The 22,995-nt window shown below is 41.5% G+C and overlaps 1 protein-coding gene across 3 annotated transcripts in view; it reads left to right on the top strand.

Moving 5' to 3' along the window:
• Positions 1-22,995, top strand: part of DRD2 (dopamine receptor D2) — a 577,257-nt gene that overhangs the window by 324,355 nt on the left and 229,907 nt on the right. The gene's annotated exons all lie outside the window — the stretch shown is intronic.

The raw sequence follows: 22,995 nt of genomic DNA on the forward strand, positions 1-22,995 counted from the left end.
GAGCAGGGTGCAGAAGCGGAGCGGCCGTGCCCTAGACACTACGCCTGCTGCTGCCCAACGCAGCAAGGGACCGAGCGCACCAAAGCCAGCTCAAAGGAGTTCTCTAGCGTGGAAGTTCTTCAGAAAATGTGCTGATGACAGGACACGAGTGGTTTGCACCCTGTGCAATCAGAGCCTGAAGCGAGGCATAAACCTTCTCAACCTGAGCACAACCTGCATGATCAGGCATCTAAGTGCAAAGCACGAGCTGCAGTGGAGTAGACACCTTCAAAACCAAGAAAGGTCTCTGGCTCCTCCTGCTTCCTCTTCTGCTGCAGTCTCGGCCTCTTCATCCACCTCTGTAGTCATACCGGCACCTGCCACCCCGCAAACAGATGATCTGTCAGCAACACCACCACCTGGGTCACCAACCATCTCTACAATGTCCCGTGGAAGCGTTCAGCTTTCCATCTCCCAAACAATTCAGAGGAAGAGGAAGTACCCCCCTACCCACCCGCGATCCCTGGCCCTGAATGCCAGCATTTCAAAATTCTTGGCCTTTGAAATGCTGTCATTCCGTCTGGTGGAGACGCACAGTTTTAAAAGCCTTATGTCGGTGGCTGTCCCACAGTACGTCGTGCCCAGCTGCCACTACTTTTCCAGGCAAGCCATCCCTTCCCTGCACAACCAAGTGGGGGAAAAAATCAGGTGTGCACTGCGCAACGCCATCTGTGCCAAGGTCCACCTAACTACCGATACGTGGACCAGTAAGCACGGTCAGGGGCGTTATATCTCCCTGGGTAAATGCAGTGGCGGATGGGCCTGAGGCGGATAGCATTTTGGCGCATGTCCTTCCACCACCGAGGATTGCAGGGCGCTTCAGTTTGCCTCCTGTTCCTAACTACTCCTACTCCGCTTCCTCATCCTCTACCGCCTCCTCATCCAGTCATCGTAACACCTTCACCACCAACTTCAGCACAGCCAGGGGTAAACGACAGCAGGCAGTTTTAAAACTTGCCTGTTTGGGGGACAAACCACACACCGCGCAGGAGTTGTGGAGGAGCATGGAACAGCAGACAAATGAGTGGTTGCTCCCAGCGAGCCTCAAGCCTGGCCTGGTGGTGTGCGATAACGGGCGAAATCTCATAGCAGCTCTGGGCCTAGCCGGTTTGACGCACATCCCTTGCCTGGCGCATGTGCTGAATTTGGTGGTGCAGAGGTTCCTTAAAAATTACCCCGATATGTCAGAGCTGCTGCAGAAAGTGCAGGCCGTCTGTGCGCACTTTCGGCGTTCTCACCCTGCTGCTGCTCGCCTGTCAGCACTGCAGCGTAACTTCGGCCTTCCCGCTCACCGCCTCATATGTGACGTGCCCACAAGGTGGAACTCCACCTTGCACATGTTGGAAAGACTGTGCAAGCAGCAGCAGGCCATAGTGGAGTTTCAGCTGCAGCACGCACGCGTGAGTCGCTCTGCGGAACAGCACCACTTCACCACCAATAACTGGGCCTCCATGCGAGACCTGTGTGCCTTGTTGCGCTGTTTTGAATACTCCACCAACATGGCCAGTGCCGATGACGCCGTTGTCAGCTTAACTATCCTACTTCTATGCCTCCTTCAAAAAACGATTCGGGCGATGATGGAAGAGGATGTGGCACAGGATGAAGAGGAGGAGGAGGAGGATGAAGAGGTAACATTTCCAAGGCTTTCAGGGCAGTCATTCGCAAGTGGCTCCGAGGGTGGGTTTCTGCACACACAAACGCCAGGGACACAATTGTCCAGCAGGGGCACAGTTCTGGAGGATGAGGAGGATGAGGAGATGGAGGAGAAGATGGAACCATGTTCACAGCAGGGTGGCACCCAGGCCAGCTCATGGCCATCACTGGTGCGTGGCTGGGGGGATACAGAGGACACAGACGATACACCTCCCACAGAGGACAGCCTTTCGTTGCCTACATTGTTGCCCACATTCTAACTTGTGCTGATTACTGGGTGGCCACGCTGCTGGATCCCCGTTACAAGGACAACGTACCGTCCTTAATTCACTCACTGGAGCGTGATCGCAAGATGCGCGAGTACAAGCGCATGCTGGTAGATGCGATGCTGCTGGCATTCCCACCTGCCAGCGGGGCCACAGTGGAAGCACAAGGCCAGGGCAGAGGAGTAGGAGGAAGAGGTCGCCAATGCAACCAGGGCACCGCCAGCACCTCAGAAGGCAGGGCTAGCATGGCCGAAATGTGGAAAAGCTTTGTCAGCACGCCACAACAAACAGCAGCACCAGCAGCTCATATGGAACGTCTTAGCAGGAGGCAGCATTTCACCAACATGGTGGAGCAGTATGTGTGCACACGCCTACATGTAGTGAATGACGGGTCTGTCCCCTTCAACTTCTGGGTCTCCAAATTGGGCACATGGCCTGAGCTTGCCCTTTACGCCTTGGAGGTGCTGGTGTGCCCTGCAGCCAGTGTATTATCTGAACGTGTATTTAGCACGGCTGGGGGCGTTATCACAGACAAGCGCAGCCGCCTGTCCAGAGACAATGTGGACAAGCTCACGTTCATTAAAATGAACCAGGCATGGATCCCACAGGACTTTTCCGTACCTTGTGCAGAATAGAGATGGATACCGACCTTACCCAGCCATTGTTCTATTTTTGATCTTTCTCACTCTTTTGGGGTGTACCCTTATTTAAAATGACTGAAAAAAAGCAGTGTTGGCTACCTCGTCCTCCTCCACCGCTGCTTCCACCTACACCGCCACATCCACCGCCACCTCAACCTCCCTCCTACTCCATATGGGCCTCGTCCTTCACAGATGAAGAAAATTGTTTTATTTTTCTTTTTTTTTTTTGTTTTAAGTTATTTCCCTATCCACATTTGTTTGCAGAGCACTTGCCATGCTCTTAACTATGTTTTGCTGCCATTTGCAGCACTCCAGCCCTTTCCATTGGTGTTTTAGAGCCATTTTAGTGCCTGAAAGTTCGGGTCCCCATTGACTTCAATGGGGTTCGGTGTCCGGGTAAAGTTCGGAAAAAGTCCGGGACACGGACCCGGACTTTTTTTTCATGTTTGGCCGAACCCGCCGAACACGGACATCCAGGTGTCCGCTCAACTCTACTGAGATATTATCCTAAAAATAATTGGGTAACAGATGCAATAAACAATGGGCAATAATCAAAGCCTAACAATAGTGAATGGTCAAATGAAAAAGTGTCACTAGATAAGTGAAACGCTTGTTGCCTAGAATGGTGTAACAAGTGAATTACATCAAAAATAATAATAATAATAATAATAATAATAATAATAATAATAATAATAATAATAAAAATAATAAATAATAATAAGTAATAATAATAAGTAGCCACAATCTGTTTACAAACAATGACAAATAATAAATGGTGCAAAAAGTTCATTAAAAAGTCCAATGCTCCAGAATTCAATGTGTATAGTGAAGAGATGATGCTCCATCTTTCCCTCATGCATCTGAAATAATCCACAATGGAAAGTGTGTCACCGCTGTGCTCTATATGTGACATTGGCCATTTACTGAATCAAATGATCCCACCATGAGATCATAGGCGTGTGAGTGGAAGCGCCTCTGAAGACAAGTTGTCAGCCAGCTCCAGGGAATGTATCCAGGTTTATGGTGCTCCTTAATCTCATTAATCACAACATGTGGGTATAAAAGATAATGGAAGGCGATCGTAGTGCATTAATGCGTATAAAGCTGGTTTATTAAATAAAAATTTCACTTACATCAAGGACAATGAATTTGGGATAAAATCTTGCACAGCCAACGTGTTTCCTCTCAGAAGGCATCAAACTTTTTCCCTGTTCAGGAGTTCTGGTGCTAACCGAACAGGGGGTTGTTTGACCCATCTCTAGTGTTCATATGAGATTAGCCGCATCTAGCATTTTCCCACCAAGAAGCAACTATCCTGAACATGCAAGTGATGTTTTCTCTCTGCATGTAAATGCTCTGAATGCCTGTAAATGCCTATAGTGTGCATGGGCACGGGGGCTAACATGGAGGAGTGCTTAGAGGCAGAAAAAAAAAAATCAAACGCCTCTAACAGCCGCATTTACAAGGGCCTTAAAATAAATTAGAATATTTGTCCTTGGGTAATCTGAACACCTTTATTCATTTTTGAATGCATATTGGTGATGTGTTCATCTGCATTAAGAAAATAAACAAATCCCAATTCACTCTTCTTTTGAACCATATGTGTTAATACTGTGAGCCTATTTAGAGCAAAATATTTCTTTGAATAACTACATATCTTCCAGAGTTCATTGTGTTCACCTCATAAAGAGGAAACCTACAGGAAATAATTTACCTTGAGAATTTGCAAAGAGAATAAGATCAAAAGGAATGATTTAGATAAGTGATAGTCAATGCATTTATTCTGCAATAGTGATGGTGATTATTGTCAGGCTTAGGTGACATGTTTGTAGAAGCAGCTGGTTCACCATGCCAAATGTCATTTCAGCAATAATAATTTTCTTACACATTCGGACAAGTGATTTCTTTGATCTGTTCAACAGTAACATCGTCTTTCTCTGACTAATGTACTGAATAACCTGTCTACTGCTAGATAAAGAGATAAGGAAATGTGTTGTTGTAGGGTGTAAATAGATTGGGAATGCAATTTCTGCAATCATTTTATTGTTTTTTTTTTTTGTTTTTTTTAACAATTGGATTTTATTGAGAGCAAAATAGTAGTTGATAACAAACGCAATAAAGTCCTTCAATTGAAAGACAAGATATGGCACAAACAGATAACATTACAAAAAAGTTGTATAATAATATTCATAACTGTGTATACCATGTTCATCATTTCAAACAGAGATTTGTAGTAAAGGAAATATCAATAACAGAACAAATGACTGTTTAATCAGTTTCGGCTAAGTTGGTGCTATCAGCCGGGCCCCAGGTGATAACAAAGGGAGAGAAGAAACAGAGAGAGAAAATAGGGGGGGGAGAATTTAAACATAGGGAGGGGGGGGGAAAGGTAAAGAGGGATCTCGTAGTACAATATTCGGTAGGGTTTGGCCTTCGACCAAACAAAGATATGGTACAGTTCTGTATAAGGAATTGACTTACAGTGTGGCTTCAAGTAAACATAAGTAAATTTTATTGAGTTTAAAAGATAAAGTGGTACCAATTATCCCAAGTTTTGTGATATTTAGAGATTATGTCATCTGACATGGTAAGGGTTACTTCCATTTCTTGTATTTTCCCTATTTCTTGAAGCCAATCCTTAATGGTGGGAACTTTTTGTGTTTTCCATCTTCTCGGGATTAGGACTTTAGCCGCATTTAAGACGTGTCTGGTCAGAGTGTGTTTATATTGTTTTACATTATGTGAGGAAATGTTGACGAGACAGCGAGCTGGGTTTAATTGTGTATTATTGCCTGTAATTTCATGAATCAAGTCACAGAAACTGGTTAGTTGAGGATATTGCCACCAGATATGCAGCATTGTTCCCATCCCCTGTCCACACCTCCAACATTTGTCACTGTTTTGAGGAAACCACCTCCGTAGCTTATCTGGCGTGGCATACCAATGCGTAAGAATTTTGTAAGAAGTCTCTTGCATCTTAGTGCTTATAGAGCATTTGTGAGCCAGTATACACGCTGTGTTCCAATGGCTCTCAGAAATCTGTGCTTTTAATTCTGATTCCCATAACTGTTTGAAATGATCTGGGGTATTGTTATGCTTTGTTTGTAGCCACGAGTAAGCCAGAGAGGTGGTCTTTCGTATGTTTTCCCCAGCTAAGCATATTTTCTCTAGGTCTGTAAGAGCTTGCGAGAATTGAGATTTTTGCTTGTGGGTGGAAAGGAAATCATAAATCTGGAAGTATGTCCGGAAGGGAACATTGACTGAGCTGCATATAGACTGTAATTCTGTCTTGCTAACAATTGCTGTACCTTTCAAGCAGTTTTTGATCAGTAGGGGTCTGTCATTGTCTGTGAAGAGGGCAGTGGGTGTATTCATACCCGGGGAAACTCTGGGATGTTAAAAATAGGAGTCAAAGGGCCTGGTGTGTTAGATATGTGGAAAATGTTGGCCATTTTGTGGAAAGTTTCCAGTGTGTTGGCTATTAGGGGGTGTTCAAGCAGTGGTCTGGGGTAGAAGGATATGGGGATCTATGGTGTAAGGCCTAATGGAAGGTCTGTATAGGATCTTTCTAGATTGACCCAGTCTTTATTCTTTGCGTGACAATTCCAGTCAATTATTCTAGTAAGAATAGTTGCGAAATAATATCTTTTGAAGTCTGGAAGACCCATGCCTCCAGAACCTTTTGAGCGTGTAATGAGTTGGAATTTAATTTTAAGAAAAATAGGGGAAGCTTGATTGGAAGGGCATTCATACAATATAATAGTCTGGGTGAAACCACTATTTTTATGATAGCCGCCCTTTCAAACCAAGAAAAGGTTTTAATATTCCCTAACTTAAGATCTGATTCAATTTTATTTAACAAGGGTAAGTAGTTTTGTTTGTATAAGTCTTTCCATTGTGGAGTGATCCAAATACTTAGGTATTTAAGGGCGTCCGAAACCCATCTGAATGAGCAATTTTGTCTTGTACTAGCTACATCTTTTTCTGATAAGGAAATGTTTAAGCTTTCTGACTTAGCGTAATTTATTTTGAAGTTAGAGATGTATGCAAAGTCTGAAAATAAATTTGGGATGGATATGTGGGGTTTAGAAGGACAGTAAGTCATTGGCATAGGCCGCTATCTTGTATTCCCTCTTATCCACCGTAAAACCTCCTATAGAGCCATTTTGATTTATCACCCTAATCAGAGGTTCAATGGTGAGAATAAAAAGAAGAGGGGTTAGGGGACAACCTTGTCTGGTCCCATTGCTAATGTTTATATCATCTAAAAGGGAGCCATTCATTTTAATTTTGGCTGTAGGGTGCTGGTAGAGGGAGGCAATCTGAGTGAGCATTTTCGGTGTGATTCCAATATAAGAGCAGACCAAGAACATATAGTCCCAGGAGACCCGGTCGAAGGCCTTCTCTGCATCCGTAGAGAGGAGAAGGCCTTCAATGCCCTCCTTTTTAGCTCTGAAAATCAGGTTAAGGGTTTTGGTGATTTTGTCCCTCGCCTCCCTGAACGGCATAAAGCCCACTTGTTCAGGTCCAATAATCTGATAAAGTAGGGGGCGGAGCCTATTCACTAAAAGTTTCACATCATTGTTGAGTAGCGAGATTGGCCTATAGTTGGCACAATCTGAAGGGTCTTTTTCTTTCTTAGGAATCACTGCTATGTGGGCGAGAAGGAAGGTGTTGGGGATATCTTGATGATGTGATAAAGAGTTGAAAGTAGCACAAAGGGGCTTGGAGAGTAGCTCCGTAAAGGATTTATAATATTGAGATGTAAGGCCATCTGGGCCGGGACTCTTCCCCGCTTTCAAAGTTTTAATTGCAGTCAGTACTTCCTGCTCCTCTATTGGTTTTTCAAGGTTTTGAGCATCTAGCTCTGTGAGTTGGGGACATTTGCTGTGAGCGAGAAATTCAGAAATTGCATCCCTCTTGTTGCCCTTGAGGTGAGGGGGTCTATGCTGCGACGGTAAATTATAGAGGTTAGAGTAGAATTTGTGAAAGTTGGCAGCTATAGAGTGGGTATCATGATGATCTAAACCTCACTTGTCATTTTTGATATTGAATATGTTTTCCACCAATTTGACCTCTTTTAAAGCTTTGGCAAGCAACTTTCCAAAGAGCGCGTTTGAGATCAGAGTCTAGGAGGTCTCTTAATTCTCTTCTAGCCTTGAGTAGCTTTGAAAGATTAGCTGAGGCAAGCAATTGTTTGTGGATGCTTTCGAGGTCAGCAATGGTGGAATACAGCTTTTTTCTCTTTTCCCACTTCTTCCTGGCCCCCCATTTGATTAGCACACCTCTTATCACACACTTGTGTGCTTCCCATATGTGAATGTGTGAGGTTTCCCCAGGAATGTTCATTTCAAAGTATGATTTAATGGAGTCAGTAATGTTTCTGAAAAATTCCTGGGTCTAGTAGTAAAACGGGGTTGAGTCTCCAGTTAAAGGTTTTATCAGGTTTTTCCCCTATATTCATATGTAGGGTGCGTGATCTGAAAGGGTTTGAATACCTATGCATGCATCAGTCAGGGTGGGAAGGTCTTTTTGAGTTACAAAGATGTAGTCAATGCATGAGTACCTGTCATGAGGTGGGGAATAGCAAGTGAAGTCCTTTCCTGACGGGTTAAGGGTCCTCCAGGTATCTACAAGTAGCAATGATTGTAAGGCATGTTTAATCCTTTTAAGAACCCTAAAGGCAATGGATATTTTTTCATTGGATGTGTCTTGGAGGGGGTTTAGAGGTACAATAAAATCACCTCCTAGAATCGGACAGCCCGCCTCATGAACAGCTAATGACTTCAGGGTCTATCAGCTGATCCGTAACTGAGAGGTTTGCATCTCTGCTTACCAATATAGATACCCCTTTGGCCTTAGACAGAGGGTTAGTAGCATGAAAAACCTTGGTAAAATACTTGTTCATGAGGCTAGGAATACAGTTTGATTTAAAGTGTGTCTCCCGAAGAACCTGTGACCGTTTCTCAGGCGTGTTTAAGCCCCTTAGGTTTTGTGATATGAGCAGGGGGATTTTCCCCAAGGAAGAGGAGTATACCATTGTAAAGGATAGGGTTGAGGAAGCTGGGAAATAGAAAGAAGGGTTAGAGAAAATAAGAAAAAAGGGGGGAGGTGACGGGGGAAAGAGGGGAGAAGGAAAGGTGTTAAAGGTGTGTCAGGAAGTTAGCTTTTGCGCAACGTTTGACAAACTGTTGTCAATGGTTAAAGATATTGGTGAGATTGCGTGAGAGAGGTAGTAATAGGAACTAGTTTGGGGCAGATAAATCTACCAGATTGTGGGGGTTAGTGGGAGGAGTCTGCAGCAAAGATTTATAGTTAAGTAGGCTGTTATTACATAGTTACATAGTTACATAGTAGGTGAGGTTGAATAAAGACAATAGTCCATCTAGTTCAACCTGTGTAGGTGTGTGTGGCTGTAATCATCTCTCATACCCCTGAATGTTCTGATCCTTGAGATGTACGTCTAAGAGTCTTTTGAAAGCCACCATACTTCCCGCAGAAACCACCTCTTGTGGAAGAGAATTCCACAATCTTGTAGCCCCAACAGTAAAGAACCCCCCACGTTGCCTGAGGTTAAAACGCTTCTCTAATCGCATTGTATGCCCTCGAGTCCTCATGCAATCCTTTTGCCTGAATAGATTTTTTTCTATGCTGAGATCACCATTGAGATATTTCTAAATTGCTATCATGTCCCCTCTCAGACATCTCTTGTCCAGGGAGAATAAATCAAGCGATTGCAGACACTCTTCATAATTAAGGTCCTCCAATCCCCTAATTAGTTTAGTTGCCCTTCTCTGGACTCTCTCCAGCTCCAACACATCCCTCCTGAGGACCGGCGACCAGAACTGGACAGAATACTCCAGATGTGGTCGGACCAGAGTTTTATAAAGTGGAAGGATTATAGTCTTATCTCTGGAATACATCCCTTTCTTTATGCATGCTAATATCCTGCCGGCTTTGACAGCTGCCGCTTGACATTGCATGCTATTGCTTAGTCTATCCTCTACCAAGACTCCCAGATCTTTCTCCATTTTTGATTCCCCCAAAGGTTCCCCCCCTAAAGTGTATTGTGCTTTTATGTTTTTAGTCCCCAAGTGCAAAACCTTACACTTCTCCACATTAAACCTCATTTGCCATGTTGTTGTCCACTCCGTTATTTTGTCTAGGTCATTCTGTAGGATACCTGCTTCATGCTGTGCAGTTATTGCCCTGCCCAATTTTGTGTCATCTGCAAAAACTGATATAGAACTACTGATCCCATCCTCAATGCTGTTTATGAAAAAAAATGAACAAGATTGGTCCCAGGACCGAGCCTTGGGGGACCCCACTTACCACCTCAGAAATGTCTGAGTATGCGCTATTTATTACCACCCTTTGGACACGCCCTTTTAGCCAGTTCTGTATCCAAGAGCAAACCTTGCGGTCGATGCCTGCAGATCCAAGAACGCTTGTGGGGAACTGTATCAAACGCTTTAGCGAAATCCAGGTACACCACATCTACTTGTCTCCCCCTATCTAGCTCTCAGCTCACCTCCTCATAGAATGCTAAGAGATTGGTTTGACAAGAAAGCCCATTTATAAACCCGTGCTGATTACTGCTGATGATGTTGTTGTCTTTAGCAAACTCCACAATATAGTCCCTTATCATTACTATCGATGTCAGACTGACAGGCCTATCATTTCTCGGGACATGCCTCGGCCCTTTTTTGAATATCGGAATCACGTTAGCTTTCCTCCAATCCCCTGGTAAATTTCCTGTCATAATACTGTCAGCAAAGATCAGAAACAGTGGTCTAGATATAGTCTTACTAAGTCTTTTGAGTACTCTCGGATGTACACCATACGGGCCTGGTGATTTTTTTGTGTAAATTTTATCCAGCCTTTTCCTGATTTCACCCTCTGTTAGCCATAGCGGCAAGTCCTGTGTATTACTACTAACCATATAGTCATGTGTAAAGACTGAGGAGAAGAAAGCATTTAGCACAGTTGCCTTTTCAGTGTCCTCTGTAACCATCCTCCCATCATCGTTAATTATGTGTGCCATATGCTCTGCCCTAGTTTTTTTGCTGTTGGTATATTTAAAGAATTTCTTTGGGTTCTTTTTACTATCCTCCACTATTTGTCTCTCAAAGTTGATTTTAGCCATTTTGATTTCGTATTTACTTTTCTTATTTGCCTCCTTGTATTGTTTGAAAGCTGATACTGTGCCCTCTGATTTATATTTCTTGAAGGCAATTTTTTTCCCGTAATAAGTTTTTTAACATTACGGTTTAGCCAGCCAGGTTTGGCTTTGTCTCTTCTAAATTTATTTCCCATAGGAATGCACTGCGAAATGCATTTGTTTAATATGTTCCTAAAGCATTCCCATTTTTCCTCCATGGTCAGTGTTCCCAGGGCTTGGTCCCAGTTTACCCTTTCCATCATTGAGCACAAATTGGGAAAGTTCGCCCTTCTGAAGTTTAGGGTTCTTACGTTCCCCACTCGCCTTGTTATATTGTTATTTACGCTAAATGTGATCATCCTGTGATCGCTAGAGCCCAGGTTGTCCTGGACTCCTACCTCTGAGATTAGGTCTGGGTCATTAGTGATCAATAGATCCAGGACTGCATTTTCTCTAGTAGGAGAGTCCACCAACTGAGACATGTAGTTGTCCTGTAAGGTTTCCATGAATAGACGGGCCTTCTGTGAGTGTGTAGTCCCCTCTTCCCAATCAATGTCGGGATAATTGAAGTCCCCCAATATGATGACTGATCCCAGTTTTGCCACTTTACCCAACAGTGATATAAATTACAGCTCTACCTCCTCCCTTTGGTTGGGTGGCCTATAGCAAACCCCCACAATTACTTTTCCCTTTTCTTCTTCCCTGTGGAGTTCTACCCACACGGATTCTAACTTCATACTCATCCCTTTCATAATATCACTCCTCTCTATCACCCTTACATTATTCTTGACATAGAGGCATAACTCTCCCCCTCTTTTTCCTACCCTGTCCTTCCGGTACACCAGCCAGTCATGTGAGGGGTCAAACCAAGTTTCCGTTACTCCCACAAGGTCTATGTCCTCCTCATGTACTAACATTTCCAACTCATCCATTTTATTAGCTAGGCTCCTGGTATTTGCATATATCCCTCTTAGTTTTGTGGAAGTTGATATTGAATGGTGATTATTTTTATTCCTGTTTGGACTGAGGTTTTCCCGCACAGACCCCCCCAATTGACGTTATGGAACTGCTGTCGCTGCTGACTCTAATACTGCCTTCTGTCCTTTGCTCCCTCCTGACTGACTCTACTTCTTATTGACGACGTGTTTAACACGTGGTCCTTTACCGAGGAGGGTACACACCCAGATAATCAGAGCTATATCCCAAATCACCAAAGGACAGAAATACTAAAAATAATACATCAGAAAAGGAAGCATCAGACGCTCCCAGCCGCAATAAAATTTTAAGAACATAAGTAACTCATGTGTAAGAAATTAAAGCAATAGCAAGAGAAGCCAAGTTACAAAAGCACTTATTCTCTAGCATTTGACTAAACAGTGGAGTGTGTTCGATTGAGCTAGGTAATTTAACCACTTGCCGACTGCTCACAGTAATACTACTGCGGCAGGTCGGCCCCCCTGGGTCCAGCAACGTAGACCTATGTCGCTGGACTCCTAGTGATCTCAGCGGTGCACGCTTGTGTTTAGACGCGCGTGTTTAGACACAGCGGGAGTCGGCCGGAAGATGAGAGGCGGCGATTGCCATCTCTCTTCCCCGATCGTCGGGAGAAGTGTGAGAAGATCTGCCTGCTTGTGTAAACAAAGCAGGTGGATCTTATCTGTTACAGACAGGGAGAGATCACAGGATTCAGCATAGCTGAGCCTGCGATCTCTGTCAGTGACAAAGAACCCCCTCCCCCCACACACGTCAGTAAGCATGAGGCATACATTTAACCCCTTGATTACCAACAGTGTTAACCCCTTCCCTGCCAGTGACATTATTACAGTAACAGTGCATATTTTTAGCACTAATTACTGTAGTAATGTCACTGGTACCACCAAAAGTGTCAAAAATGTCAGTTAGGGGTCCGATCTGTCCGGCGCAATATCGCAATCCTGCATAAAATCGCAGATCGCCACCATTACAAGTAGAAAAACAAAACAATAAAAATGACATAAATCTTTCCCTTAGTTAGTAAACACGATAACTTTTGCGCAAACCAATCAAAATACGCTTATTGCGATTTTTTTTACCAAAAATATGTAGCAGAAAACAAGTTGGCCTAAAATGTTAAAAAATTTTGATTTTTAAATTTTTTTTTTTTTTTGGGAATGTTATTTTTTTCAAACTTATTTTTCAAAATTGTCGCTCTTTTTTTGTTTAAAGAGCAAAAATAAAAAATCGCACAGGTGATCAAATACCCCCAGAAAAATCTCTATTTGTGGGAAAAAAAAGACGTAAATTTTATTTGGGTACAGGGTTGCACGACTGCGCAATTGTCTGTTAAAGTAACGCAGTGCCTAATCGCAAAATACTGCGCAATTGTCTGTTAAAGTAACGCAGTGCCTAATCGCAAAATATGGCCTGATCAGGAAGGGGGTAAAATCTTCCAGTCTTAAAGTGAAAATACGCTCATTGAGAATTTTTTTGTCAAAGACATGCAGCTAAATACATTTTGGCTTAAATCTATGACAAAAATGTAATATATTGGATATTTTTTAACAGTCAAAGTAGAAAATGTAAATTTTTTACAAAAATTTTGCTCTTTTGTTATTAATATCACAAAAAATAAAAAGTGCAGATGTGATCAAATACCACCAAAAGAAAGCTCTGTTTGTAGGAAAAAAAGGACGGAATTTTTTTTGGGTACAGCATTGCATGACCGCGCAATTGTCAGTTAAAGTCACACAATGCCAAGTTGAAAAAAGTGGCCTGGTCATTGAGCAACAAAATCTTCCGGGGCTAAGGTGGTTAACATTCAAAACAGTATGAGGGTATGAACGGATGAGGCAGGCAAGGGAGCATTAAAAGCTCCTCAGGGTATATAATGACAGTGGTGTGTAGAACAGATTAACTCTGCTGGGGATTTTGCTTCTGTGCGGCTAAGGAAGGTCCAGAAGGGCCGTGGAGTGTCCATAAAGGGGGGCGAGTCAAAAAAATAAGCAACAGGTGAGCCTATAAGGACACTTTGAAAGTCTGTACACATAGGTGTGCAAAGTCCCAATGCTGCCTGTTTGTGGGATAAAAGGCACTTCAAGAGGTAAGCAGGAGTGATTCTGCTGCTCATTATTGACAGTTTTCAGTTTCTGTGTGAACAGCAGAAAAGAAAGAAAAAAAACAGTTAGTTCAAGTAATGGGGGATCTGGGAAGCTCAATGTTCGGAAGCAGAATTAACATTTGGAGCCTATATATCTAGAACTACATTTTTATGCTATTATAATTTTTGTTATTTAAAGTGTATGTTACCCCACCATTTCTAATTTATTTCTGATATCATATTCCTGATATGTGTCTGTTGTAGTATGTATTTGAATGAAAAAGTATACTGTTCTATTTGCATTGCTTCCTATGTGTGAAATACCTGGTGATTATGCCAGTCCTGCTTTCCTATTTCAAACTGACCACACCAGGGCATGGAAGCCCATCCATCTCAGATTTGTTTAATCTCTGTGTATCAGACCAGGCACTTCATCCTTCCCAGCAAGGAGTATTATCTCCAAGGGTTAGGCTGGATTCATCTCTTTTTCATGGATAGTGTAGGACCCACTGATAATGGGGTACTTTGACGCAGTAGTGGGCTTGAGCACGATATGGCCATATGGTGGGACCAAACCCCCATTTTTATTTATGGATTGTCTTCAGATTTGGTAGTTATTTCTTTTGCATTTGCGCGCTATTCTTTTTTAATATACATGTCTTTTGGTTCATAGCTGCAGCAGCTTTAGAAATACATGAGTATGCTCCCCCAAATTTTTTCCCACTTCATTGGGTATATGTAAGGGTTTACAACCACTTTAAGATGAGTTTAATTATTTTTGTAATGCATAGTTGATTGCATTGATTTGTGTTTTATATATGGTAGCCCATAGAGTTTGTCTTTCAGTATTCTAAAATACCTGGCACTATATAGGGTCCTCATAACTGAAGATTTTAAGTTATGGGGTGAATTTGTGGGCTAGTGGATAGGGGACAGCCAACAGTAATGTTCTAAATGTTAAGGCAAAACCCCCTGGCAAGGTACATCCCCACATTGAGGGCTGATGCTGTTCAAAAGGATGGAACCACATGTTCCTCGCCCCCCCCCCTTTTCTGGCCTATCTATGTTTGGATAAGGGTGTTAATTTTTGGGAGGGACCTCCATGATTTTTTTTTCATGGGGTTGCCCTTAAAATCTGTGCCAGACCTGAAGGTCCTGATTTGAACTATCGGGGGGATACTTGTATTTTTTCAACTGTCCCCACCCCTTTACTTACATGGCCACAGGTTCCCAGCCATGTAAGTGAATAGGATAAATAGTAGAGAAGGGGCCTCTAAGTGCAGTATTAGAAACATTTATTACAATCAATATAGATTGCACTTACAAGATCACAGTAAATGTGGGCTTTTACGATTGTTAAATGGGGTGCTGTTCCCATCCCTGTGGCTCCATCTCCTTAAACTGACTAGCAGTGGGAGAGGGGATGGATGAGGTGGGCCGACCTAGAGGGGTCCTGTCATCCCAAGCCGCAGTGGAACACATGCCTGGCTTGTGGACTGCACGGGGCATGGCGACTTCTCTACTTTTTATCCTTGCCAGTTGGTGTTGCTTCTACTAGAAAGAAGAGCTGCCACGGTGTCAGTATAGCACCCCCTATGCCTCTCTGGATAACACTACTTCCCCACTTTTGAGGATTGATCTCCTGGACAGAAGCACTCTATGTTTTATGCAATGTAAGTGAACAGGGCTGGTGATGTCACTAGTGTTAGGAATTTGGAAGTTCTTGCACCCACCAGAGTCCTGAACAACCATTGACAGCGAGGAAACTGTCATGTATAACAGTAGAAGTACCACTATTATACATGATGTTTGTCTCCTGCTGAATAGGTAAATGTTAGAGTGTTTGTCTGAATGCCTGAACAATCCCTACCAACAGTAAAAAATAAATAAATAAATAAAAAAAAGCCTAGAGTTTCACTCTGTATTTTTGAGAGGCACCAGCCAAGAAATATGTGTGCTTGAATTCCATGCCTTCAGCACCAAAGAAAAGGGGCTATTGGGTGAACATACTTCACTCTAATCTGTACATTTGGAATGATGTGCTTTTTACATTTTACTGGTTGATGTAAGGGATTTGAACATCATTTGTGTAAAGAACACACTGAGGTTGATTTACTAAAGGCAAATATACTGTGCACTGCAAGTGCACCCACAAGTGCACCCGCAAGAGCACTTCAAGTGCACTGCAAGTGCAGTTGCGCTAGATCTGAGGGGAAGCTCTAAAAATGAATTCTATCATCCAATCATGTGCAAGCAAAAATTTGGTTTTCTTTGATTTTCCTTGCATATTTCCCTCAGATCTAGAGCAAGTGCATTTGCAGTATACAGATTATTTGCCTTTAGTAAATCAACCCCACTGACTGCAGGAATCACCAAAGCTTGAAAGTAACTGTCATTTAATGCTACTCATTCACCGTAACTCAAGAATAACATTGCATTTTGTGTTTTTGGTTGTAAACATGGAGTTTCAATTTACAGAACTATTATCACAAAAAAATTGGGAGGTGCTTACTAAAGCTAGAGCAGTCATATTCTGGAGCAGCTGTGCATAGTAACCAACGCTTGTTCAGTTATGCCTTGAAGATAAAACATAGCTGGAGATTTATTGCCATGCACAGCCGCTCCAGTCTTAGTAAATTCCCCTCTTTGCACACGACTAACTTATTGTGTTAATAACCAGGACACTGTTGCTATTGCTGGATGTGAATGTGGAAAAAATAAGTCTTATGAGATTAAAAGGAATAAATATACCGGTACTTATAAAAAATTGCTTTCACAAAAGGTGCTCTAAATTTAAAGGCTTGTTTTCACTTTTAGTTTTCTTTTTAACTTTCAGAGTGCTCATTAAAATCAGTACAGTTTTTTTTTAACATTGTAGCACACAGGGCAATACCTAGTTTAGCAGTTTGAAATAACGACAGCCTTTAAATAACTCATTAGTATATATATATATATATAAATATATATATACATACAAATAAATAAATAAATAAATATATATATATATATATATATATATATACATACAAATAAATAAATAAATATATATATATATATATATACATACATACAAATAAATATATATATATATATATATATATATATATATATATTGCCCACATTTTTCTACTCCTCCAGGGAGTCAATTAGCATTCTATGTAATGTTTGCTAAGTGTTTTAGAGGGTATTTAGGTATAACAATATTTCAAATGGTAAAATAAACAAATAAATAAATAAATAACTGATTAAAAAAAATCTATTTAGGTAAAATATGAAGTAGAATATGGCTTTTAGCAAGGTTTTAGCTATTATCATCCCTCTAGTAAAATCGCACATTGGTGGTTATTATGGACTTTTTGTGCTTGTTTTGATGACATTTACAGTATCTCCTCATCATTACTACTATAGTAATATAAACGTGTTTTACTAAAAAAATTATTACATTCATAAATGCATAGATTCTTATAAAAATCCTGTCTTAGACAAATACATTTCCTTTATTACATACATATTTTTCATTTTGATTCACACTTAACCCTGTGAGTCCAAACATATGAATATTGATCTGACAGCATTCCAGTAAAACTGAACTACAAGCCAACATAACATAATCATTTAATTCGGTCAAGTATAAAAATGTTTCAAAGCTGATTTCCAGGATTTTAGACATTTTTTAAAAAGTGCAGGCACACTATGAGTTAAGTCCAAGGAGGTGCATGACATCTCCTGAATTTATCTATGTTATTTACATCTAAAAGTTTATGGCTCTGCCGGAGCATACACTGTCACTCGGGGCTGTGAGAGAGGCAAGAGAGGCATACAGAGCAGCTATTCCCACCCCTCCCCTCTTCTGCTCATTCAGAGAAGGCTTTGTTTTTTGTGAATTAGTTCACATAATACAAAGGCTTCTGTGATTGGACAGAAGGAGGGGACAGCAGGCATAGCAGCTGCATTGACTCTTATTTTGAAAATGTTTAGACCTGAAGTATCAGGGACAGGCTCCTCGAAATACAGCGATAGCCACCATCCTGGAGTGCAATAAAACTGTCAGATATAAATAAAAGAGATAAGCCCAGGAGATGTCATGCACCTCCTTAGACTCAAAGTGTTACTAAATCCCGGACCCTGCATTCACTATATCTGGTCTCCCACAGTACATAGACCATGGAAATGCAATTATTTTAGTAAATATAAACTGCTAAATACCTTTTCTCATCAGAAGTATATAGCAGTCTTGTGAATTCTATGAGTGCCTTGCTAAAGCTTGTAGGAGGAGTTTTCATACCGCACTAGCTGTCCTATGAGGATGCAGGAGCCCTGAAACTCTGTCTGCACAGTGCTGATTGGTCCTGTGCTGATCACATGCACTCACCCAAAAAAAGAAAAACCCTCTAGTAATACACACCAAACTGAGCATGTGCAGCCTGACTCTAGTAACTTATCCAGACATGTTATGGGGACAAGGCAAGAAGAGGAAGATCTGTGCATACAGGATCAAACAGCCTTTTTACACAATACAGAGGGTTAACCCCTTAGGTTCCAGAGTGAGTATAACAAGCATGCTTTACTGCATATACAGACTGATTTTACTGTTGTGGGTTTAGCAACATAGTGTACCCTCCCTTTTTACAAAGGAGATAAATTCCTGGAATTCAGCTTTAAATGTAGCTAGCGAAAAACCTTAACCATTCCTTTATATTAGCTTCCTATGTCCCCATTGAGCTTTTCTTGCTATCAAGGGTTCCATCAGATTTCCCCTCACTTCCCGTCCTGCTGACAACATTTTACTATCCATGAAGTGAGAGGGTCTCTCTAGCTAAAACAAAGACATAAAAAGAAATCCTTTTTTTTTTTAGTAAAGTAGGGGGAAGAATTGAAACCTATAAAAGTGGGAGCAAAAGACTGTCCTTCATGTTAGATGGTGGGATGGTAAACAGGCAAAATCCCCTGAGGCAGCTCTGAATATACCAACCACAGAAAGTAGGAAAATCCAAAATGCAAAGAAACTCGACAGAAGCTTCTTTAAGTGTATTTTTCAAATAAAAACTCTGTAAGAAAACTTGTAGGGGCAAGAATCACAGAATACAATAATGTACACCACAGCTCATACACGTCTGTCATAATAATGTTCCCAGTGAGAATTGGCACATCAGAATCAATTCCAGACATGGGTTTTATTGCTAGGGGATAGGAAGGAAAGATATTCTATAAATGTTTCTACTTGTAAAGGTGAGACAACACACTCTCAAGGAGAGGATCACCTTATAGTAGTGGCAAGTATTAAACTTCACAGCAATTAGAGCACCGCATACATGCAAGAGAGCTCATCTGAGTAACTTCAATATCCAGCATGTGCGCAATTAACCTCCCTGGCGGTATGATTATGTCAGGAATTACATACCAAAAGCGGTACAATTGTTTTCATGGAAATTTGGCGTTATGTATTATAGGCCTACAATTCTTAGTGATTACTGACTAAAACCTGACCAAAACAAGAGTCTAGTAGACATCCCAGATGTGATAAATTTGAAACACAAACGCGTGAATTATAATCGAATCAATAATATTATTTTATTATTTAATATATAATATATATATAATAAAATTATATTATTGATTAGATTATAATTCATGCATTATATATTATATATAGATATATGTGTGTGTGTGTATATATATATATATATATATATATATATATATATATAACGCATGAATTATAATTGAATCAATAATATAATTATATATATATATATATATGTGTGTGTGTGTGTATATATATATGCATATATATATATATATATATATATATATATATATATATATATATATATATATATATATATATATATATATAATATAAAATGTGTTTTGTGTTTTGTGCAACGTTTTTTTTTTTTTTTTTTTTAATTTCCCTCCCTAGTTCTGCTCCCATGCAGCATTGCTGCTGCAGGGAACGGAACTAGGAAGTGATCACACCGACGGTGGATGGAGGAGCGGCGGGACTCTCGGCTGGCGATCTCAGCAATTAGAGATCATCGCTGGATCGCCAGGACAAGGTAAGAGAACACCGCTGCGCTCTCTGCCCATCCACCCCGAGCGTGACTCGGGGTTACCGATCCTGCAATGAAAAATCCACCCCGAGTCACGCTCGGGATTACCGCCTAGGTGGTTAAAAACATCTTTAACCACTTCCCGCCCGCCCTATTACAAATTGACGGCAGGAATGTGGTTGTGTTATCCTGACCGGACGTCATATGACGGCGGCAGGATAACACAGCTCTGGACGCCCCCCGGGGGCGCGCAGAGCGGCGATCGGTGATGCGAGGTGTCAGTCTGACACCCTGCATCTCCGATCTCGGTAAAGAGCCTCTGACGGAGGCTCTTTACCATGTGATCAGCCATGTCCAATCACGGCTGGTCACATAGTAAATAGGAACAGCCGTTGATCGGCTTTCCTTAGTTCGTGCCTGACAGGCACGAGTAAAGGAGCGCCGATCGGCGGCTCCTCTGACAGGGGGGGGTCGGCACTGGTAATCAGATCATTGATTACCAGTGCAGACCCTCGGGGGGGGGGGATGCCACTAGATCCACCAGGGATGCCCACTATGACCCCAGGGATGCCCACTACGACCCCAGGGATGCCCACTATGACCCCAGGGATGCCCACTATGGCCACCAGGGATGGCAATCAAGGCTCAGGGAGCCCCCCCATTGCCCTCCCCATCAGTGATGCCCACCAGTGTCCTCCCTATCAGTGCTGCCCACAAGTGCCCATCATTGCCATCCTTTAGTGTCGCCCACCAGTGCCCATTATTGCCCACCAGTGCCGCCTATCAGTGCCCATTAGTGCCCATCAGTGCCGCCCATCAGTGCCGCCCATCAGTGCCCATCAGTGCCCACCAGTGCCGCCTATCAGTGCCCATTAGTGCCCGTCAGTGCCACCTATCAGTGCCCGTCAGTGACACCTATCAGTGTCCATCAATGCCGCCTATCAGTGCCCAGCAGTGCCGCCTATCAGTGCCCACCAATGCTGCATATCTGTGCTACCTATCAGTGCCACATATCAGTGCCTATCAGTGCCGCATATCAGTGCCGCCTATCAGTGCCACCCCATCAGTGCCACCCCATCAGTGCCTCCTCATCAGTGCCTCCTCATCAGTGCCTGTCAGTGCAGTCTCATCAGTGATCATCAGTGCAGGAAAAAACTTATTTATTTACAAAATTGTATAACATAAACAAAAAAACTTTTTTTTTTAAAACTTTTTGGTCTTTTTTTATTTGTTTAGCAAAAAGTAAAAATTGCACAGGTAATCAAATACCACCAAAAGAAAGCTCTATTTGTGGGGGGAAAATGACATAAATTTGGTGTAGTTACAGTGTTGCATGACCGCGCAATTGTCATTCAAAATGCAACAGCGCTAAAAGGGGAAAATTGGCCTGGGCAGGAAGGGAGGGAAGTGCCCTGTATTAAAGTGGTTAATATACTCAATGCATTCAAGAGCAAACATCGCTCTCTCTTTAGGAGTACAACAATAAAAATTAGTAACAAACTTTAAATGTCCAGCATAGAGACACATCCCTATTACGCTGGTCTACAAATTCTGGGAAATTATCAACCTCCAAAATAAAATGTGATAATTCTTACATAATATGATTAGATAAATAAGAAAACAGGTGATTAAGGTGCTGGCTGGTTAAAGTTTTTAAGATATTTCACAATAAAGATTTATACACAGGCAAGCATATTTGCCTACAAGGGAGGGAGGTGACTGATGATCATGATGCCTCGTAACTTCTCGACAAAGTACGGTAGAACAATGAAAATGGTACCACATGGAAGTGTAAATTTATCTTCACTTTGAGACTAAAGAATTGCAAGTTACATTTGTCAGTGACACTTGGTCTGATCTACGCATCATACAGTTATATCTGGTGGCTTGTGAAGGTATCATTGTCTAACATTTCCAGGAACAGTTGCGTGATATTTTCCCTGAGAAGCCAAGAAACTGAGTAAACAATGCAGATAACTTCTGCTACATTTGTGGTGAGGTTACATTTGCATCTCAAAATTGCAGTATAACTGCAGTGGTAAAAAAGTCATACCATCTATATTTTGGATGCCACAAGGGTACAAGAGTTAGGCCCCTCATTATTGTTGCATTACATGTGCAACTTATTTACGTCATTGGCTAAACAAGAAGAAAAAATCCATGCCTATCACAGTCCCAAAGGTGGGGAAGGAGCATGAAAATGTTACATTAAAAACCAATAAATGAATGGAAAGTTATGGTATTGGTATCAATAAAAAGATATATTTACAATGATTGAAGTGGCATCATTCTTATTGCTATATCACATTTTGCAGAAAAGTTATGGAGCATAATCTCACATCCCCCTCATAATTTTGAATTATTTTGATGTGTTTTTGACCTGAAGCTGTATCTTGGAAACTGGAGTCAATTATTACTATGGACTTAATTTTCCTTTATTCGGGTAAAATGTTGCTACTTTCATTTTCAAGGCTTTTGCCTTGTAGACCAGTGTTACTGGTTGGCTGTCATCCTGCACAATCTCCTTACCCTTCCATGCTTGCAGGTATATAGAATACATAAAAACAATGTACAACATATGACACTGACAACTTAAATCATACAAACTTACTAATGTATTTGTTATAACTTGGAGATCCAATGCAATCTCAGTCACTCCTGAGCTCTCCCTCACTAAACACGCTTCACAAATGCATAAAATGCAATCTCAATTATACAAGATCTCCCTGACTAATCACATAAAAACAAATTGAAATTGCTACAGGATTTCCCTTACTGACACATGACATATGGTACATGTGAAAAATCTCCCTCACTAACATATAACATACACGTAAGATTCCCAAACTTTTTATTTGTAGTTTATATATTTATATATGTATGGGTCCCTAGAGAGAGAGAGATAGAGAGTGAAAGAGAGAGAGATAGAGTGTGTATAATATACATTAAAATTTGAAAAATTAAAAATGGATTCACAGTATATGTTTATTTATTTATTCATCCATCTAGTTGGAGTAACTAGTTGCCTGGAGTAGCCACACTTCTTCCTTTATTGTTTGGTTTATTCCTATTACTGAACACTCATATGCATAACATTACAAATATT

This window comes from Pelophylax lessonae (assembly GCF_965119305.1).
Source record: "Pelophylax lessonae genome assembly, chromosome: 12".
Classification (NCBI taxonomy): Eukaryota; Metazoa; Chordata; class Amphibia; order Anura; family Ranidae; genus Pelophylax; species Pelophylax lessonae.